The following is a 6,424-nucleotide window of genomic DNA, read 5'->3' on the forward strand; positions in this document are numbered from 1 at the left end:
AGGGGAACGGCGAGGCGAAGGGAGCGACGAGACCACAAGCTCCTCCGGCGAAGAGATCGATAGACACCTCGATAGAGTGGGTGAGCGTCCTCCCACCGTCAGCCCGAGTAACTCCACACCTCAGCTCCTTCGGGAACTCGCTGCCCTTAGGTCGAGACAGGTGTTCTCGGGGTGAAGACTCGCATTGACAAGGGCAATGGGGCTGCTTAGGAGGGCGCGGTGATGAGCGGGTCCTCTTTAAGGCGTGTCCGGGCTGGTGAGTCAAGCATTGCAGGTTTTGTTTAGAATTTGGTCTCGTTTTTTATTTATTTGTTTATTTTTTGTTTATTCGGAGTTCCAGTATTTCAGATTTTATTTATAAGCGGCTAGTCTGTGGCACTTTTTTTTCTTTCTTTCTTTCTTTACTTATCTATTCATTTTTATGGTAAAAGAACAGTAAGAACAATAATGAAGCTACCGATAGCTTGCAAAAAATAAATATAAAATGAAATAAAACGTTTATTGTCGAAAAAAGAAAAAAAGGAAAGAAAAAGATTCCCTCAATACTCAATAATGTATGATAATTCTCCTTAATAAAACAACAAAGGCCCATAATAAACTATTCAGAGCACAACACACTGGGGATCGTAAACATATAATACACGCTAATCACACCAGTCGGTGCAAATTAACACGAATAATCCGGAACCGATAGTTATTAACCTAAATTATTAACCGCAACCCTCCACCCCCACCCCGAGAAAAAAAAAAAATTAAATAAATAAATAAATAGAAAAGAATAAAAAAAGGGATTTCGTTGATATATTTCATAAACCGTAGAGATACACACGCACACACACACACACACACACACACACACACACAGACACACACGTACACACACACACAAACACACACACACACACACACACACACACACACACACACACACACACACACACACACACACACACATATATATATATATATATATATATATATATATATATATATATATATATATATATATATATATATATATATATATATATATATATATATATATATATATATATATATATATATATATATATATATATATATATATATATATATATACCTATATATACGCACACACACACACAATGTTAAAGAAAAAGTATTGAAATATCTTATAACCAAAGCGACAGCCCTGAAGCATTATCATATAAGAAATTTGTCGACATGATTTACTAATTAAACAATCTAAAACTAATACAATATGGATAAAGATATAAATCGACCAATAAAATACATCCCCCATAAAAAAACAAATAAATAAACAGACAAACAAGCAAAAAATGCTGCTAAAGAAGATAACTATCAGCTTATCTTACCATCCAAACAATCTAGGAAAAAATGAAACACAGCAATAGCAAAGAATATCACTTAAAGAAAAAGGAAAAGGGCAAAGCAAAGCAAAAAAAAAAAAAAAAAAACGAAAGAGGGCTATAAAAATATATATAGCCCAAAAGAAAAAGAAAACCGGGAAAGAAAGACAAAAAAAAACAATCCCCTGCCTCCCCATCTAATAATATCACCAAAAGAAAAAAAGAAAGACAGACAAAACAAAACAAACAAGAAAAAAAACACCCCTCCCCCCCCACAAAAAAAAACAATAATAAAAAAAATAATAACAAAATAAAGATAAAAATAGAAAAACACGGAACACCGCCGTAGCAAAAAAAAAATGGCACACCCATGAGTCACGTGGCACGATGGCAGCCTCCTCTCCCCGGGGGCGACGTCAGCACACCATCCGAAGTCCCGAGCAACGAGTAAGTTATATATAAGCTGCATTGAGGAAATGGCGTCGTAAAAAGGGCGGTCTTGTAGCTCAGAATTAGGGGGGGGGTGGTGGGGGGGATAGGGGGTAGGGGGGTAGGGGGGAAGGAGGGAGGGAGGTAAAGATAAGGAAGGTGCGTGAGAGAGAGAGAGAGAGAGAAAGAGAGGGGGAGGGGAGGGAGCAATGAAAGAGAGAGAGAGAGAGACGGGGGGGGGGGGAGCAAGAGCAAGAAAGAGAGAGAGAGCAAGAGAAAGAGAGACAGAGGCGGGGGTAGTGAGAGATGGGGGAGTGGAAGAGAGAAAGAGAAAGAGAGAGAGAGAGGAGGGGGGAGTGGGAGAGAGAAAGAGAGATAGCGAGAGAGAAAGAGAAAGAAAGAGAGAGAGAGGAAGGGGGAGTGGCAGAGAGAAAGAGAGAGAGAGAGGTGGGGGGAGTGGAAGAGAGAAAGAGAGAATGAGAGAAAGAGAGAGAGAGAGAGAGAGATAAAAGGGATAGCGAAGGAGAAAGGGGGAAGTGGAACAGAAGGGGGAGGTGGAACAGAGAAAAAGAGAGGGGGAAGTGGGGACTAGTGAAAAAGAGAGAGGGAACTGGAAGAGATAGACAGACATATATAGATATAAAGAGAGAGATCACGGAAAGAAAAAGAAAGAGAGAAACCATCATAAAAAAAATTATACCAACACACTAAAGAGTATAACAGAAACATTATATGAACGAACATCACACTTAACGGGGCTGTAAATAATGTCTAGACCACCACGTTAAATCTCCCGCGTAGCAGTGTCCGAAGAATTATGAAACAAGGTTGAAAACAGAAGGTATAAGAGCGAGCAGAACCCATACCAATCTCTAATACAGTCAGTCCGAGTTGCGTGTAAGTGCCGAGTGTAAGCATGTGTACAGATGTGCGTGTCCGTGTGCGTAAACACCTGAGTCTATCACAAAATACACGAACCAAGGAAAAAAGCTGATTTATATTTTTCCTGATAAGAAAATTGAGCAGTGAAAACATATTTGATGCATTGTTAGTATTTTCACGTTTGAACGATCCAATATGCATGCTGGGAGAGAGTTAGGGGGAAAAACTATAAAATTTGGGAAAGGTGTTTTCATTAAATAAAGCGAACCGGTTGTTGCATTTCCAATATTGCAAATATGAAAAACTGTTTATTGTAAATAACCGAAAAATGGGCCACGTAATTATTCAAAATCTACGATACAGGGTTAAGTATTTGGCTTCATTATGTAAACAACTATTGACTTTTTAAGGACTTCCAAACAATGTATAATGTTCATTTATATTTATTATGTCATAAATATTCGTTACTTATAATGTTTATTAAGAGAATAATAGCAATATTATGTCAACAATGATATTTCCTTAGGCAAAGAAACATGAAAAAGATTGTAAAATTATAATGCCATAACATTTATTCCATGTTCTTTATTCATGTTTTTTTCTGTGCTTGTAACTTTATGATAACCCCCACTCCCCCCCCCCCTCTCTCTCTCTCTCTCTCTCTCTCTCTCTCTCTCTCTCTATATATATATATATATATATATATATATATATATATATATATATATATATATATTCTTCTTCACTACTTCGCCCTTCTTCCCTCTCTCTCTCTCTCTCTCTCTCTCTCTCTCTCTCTCTCTCTCTGTCTGTCTCTCTCTCTCTCTCTCTCTCTCTCTCTCTCTCTCTCTCTCTCTCTCCGCCTCTTTTCATCTCTGCAGCCCTTCTTCCTTCCCTCTTCCACCTCCTCAATTTCACTCCCTAATTCTGCGATCATTCGTGCATTTCAAGAAGCAAAATTAAACATACAATATCCTTCCCTTCCTTGTCTTCGGCGCCTCTTGTCTTGTCTTGGCTTGATTTGTCTTGTAAGAACCTTTTTTTCTTTCCTTTTTCTTGGAACTTTGAATTTTTCTTTTCTTACTCATACCAGAAGCTAAATATTCCTTCAGGTCGTCACAGGAAATTCTGAAATTCTTTACTGTTTTGCCACACATTTTCAACACATTTTTTTTCTTCCCATTTTTTTCTCTCTTTTCTTCTTTATTTCATTTTTTCCTATGGGTCACTTTCTTATTGCGAGTTAGTAGGTTGTAGTTTATAGGCTTGTAATGTACCTGTTATCTCAGTGTGTTTGTTTTTTTTCTTTATTTTCCTTTTTCTATTTACGTATCGTTTCCGGCACCTTGACCTTGCACTTGAACCAACACGATTTTCACTCGTCGTAGAGTTAATCCCATATCCTTTGGTTTATATCACTTACACATTTTCACTTCCAGATTCCCAAAATCCTTTTTAAGAAAACCATAACCTCTTCCATTTTTCTTCCCTTTCCAAGGAAGAACAAAATCTACACACACGACGTTTCCTCAGATGTTCCTCGGTCCTTCCGCGACGTGTTCAGTGTCCAGCTGGCGAGAGCGCTGAAGGGCGTCGGGGATCAAGTAACAAGTAATTCCAGCTTAATGATCTGCAGTCGGTAATGAACCAAGGGGGGGAGGCGCGCGCGATGGCCTCCTGCGTTATACGAGACGGAGGAGGCGAGGAAGATGATGGGGAAGAAGCGGAATTGAGGAGAGAAGAAAGGAGGGAAATGGCACTAAGAAAGGAGGGAAATGGCACTGAGAAAGGAGGGAAATGGCACTTAGAAAGGAGGGAAATGGCGTACGAGAAGAAGGAGGGAGGGATGATGAAGGGGGAAGAAGCGAAACAGAGGAGAGAAGAAAAGAGGGAAATGGCACTTAGAAAGGAGGGAAATGGCACTAAGAAAGAAGGGAAATGGCACTAAGAAAGAAGGGAATGACACTAAGAAAGAAGGGAAATGGCACTAAGAAAGTAGGAAAATAGCACTAAAAAGAGAGCCGTTATGAGTCGGGGAACAGAGGAAAGGGATTGTAAATGAGGTGGATAGGTGAAGGAGAGGAAAGCGTAAGGGGTAAGTATAAGAAAAGTGAACAGAGGGTGAGGTGATGACAGAAAATGCAAGGGAAGAAAGGGTTAAGATTGACGTTGGATGAAAATGGGAACGAAATGAGAAGCAGAAGATAAAGAACAATCCAGTTAAAAGGGACATACACCCTAAAGATATTTACACACACATGGTACTTGTCCATACGTCCGTAGAAAGAAGATACATTAAGACAAGGAAAAGAGAGAAAGGCACATTCTCTACCCAACCCTCACTCCCCCATCTACCCCCCCCTAAAAAAGAAAAAAAAATCACCCACAGACAGGAAGACATATTTCTCTAGATAACGAAAATCGATACAGACATAACTTCTTTCAAGTCCCGGTATTTATGGCGATGTAATGTCCATGATTACAGTGTTCGCTTCACCTCCAGCAGCGAGACCTCCCGTTCGCAGACAATATACGAGCGTCTGCAAGAAACCAAGTTTAAATCGGGTTTTCCCCCGGTCGAGTGTTCGTTAATAAGGAGGAGGACGCTTTCGGACGTGGGAATTGCACCCTTCAAACCGGGGATTCGGACGCAGGAATTGAGTTTCCCGCGCTGAGGTCTGGTGAGTGACCTGAATATGTTGTGGCGAGGTTTCCGGTGAGTGAAATGAGGCTCTCGTGATGAGACTCCTTGGTTAATGAAAAAGACAAACGCAGTAACGCGCACAGGAAGATGAAAAGAAAACAACCACAATGAGAAATGAGACTGAATCGTTTCTCATTCTGGCTGCTTCCTTTTAATGTTGATTATTTGCGACGAGGATTTGGATGAGTGACTCGAGTGACTCTCCGAAGTGAAATTCCTGACGAATAAAATACTCTCTTCACCGAGAAGCGAAACAAGTCTCTCACAGCCAGAATCCATACGAAGGAAAAGCGTAACTCATGGAGACCGAACGAAATAAATCCCTCATGACGCTTTCTTTGCGGAGTTGAGGCTCGCGATGGCCCGGTTGCTTTGGGTGACAATTAAATGGGAATTTCTAATTACGCAGCAGGCGATGCGGGCTCTGGGTGGCATAGAGAAGAAAAAACCACCGAGGGAATTCTTTCGCAAAGAGAAAGCCAAATAACGAAGGAACTAATTTCCACGACAAAAAGAGAGTGAGAGAGAGAGAGAAAACAGATATAAGATTTTTTGAACTTCTGTAGAATGAACGCAAAGACGGCAAAATAACAATAATCCCTATACTTGAAATCCCCTCAAAAGACAATCTTAACGCCGGTTCAAGAAGAGAGGCAGCCGGCAGGATCCAGACGAGAGCCCGAAGAAGCAAAAGAAGAAGCAAACATCGGTAATAAATGATTGATTAAGCAATTAGTATATATTACACCAACAAGGGATGAATACGCCATTACGCGGAGGAGGGGAAGCCTGGGAAAGAGGCCTAAGGGCAGAGGCTTAGGAAAGGGGGAAACAAAAGGAAGTCGGACAGACGAGGGGAAGAACCTTAAAGAACCTTAAGGAAGGACAAGGAAGAAGGGTTAAGCAGAGAATGAGGTAAAGACGTAGAAGGAGATAAACAGGGGAATGCTGAGTGTATGGTAAGAGGGTGATTTGGTGGAGGCTGCACGGGGGGGGGGGGGGTCGAGGGGGAGTGGGGGACGGGGGACAAATGGGATGTTAGGCGCCAGACTGGATGAGC

The sequence above is a fragment of the Penaeus vannamei genome, chromosome 38 (assembly GCF_042767895.1).
Source record: "Penaeus vannamei isolate JL-2024 chromosome 38, ASM4276789v1, whole genome shotgun sequence".
Classification (NCBI taxonomy): domain Eukaryota; kingdom Metazoa; phylum Arthropoda; class Malacostraca; order Decapoda; family Penaeidae; genus Penaeus; species Penaeus vannamei.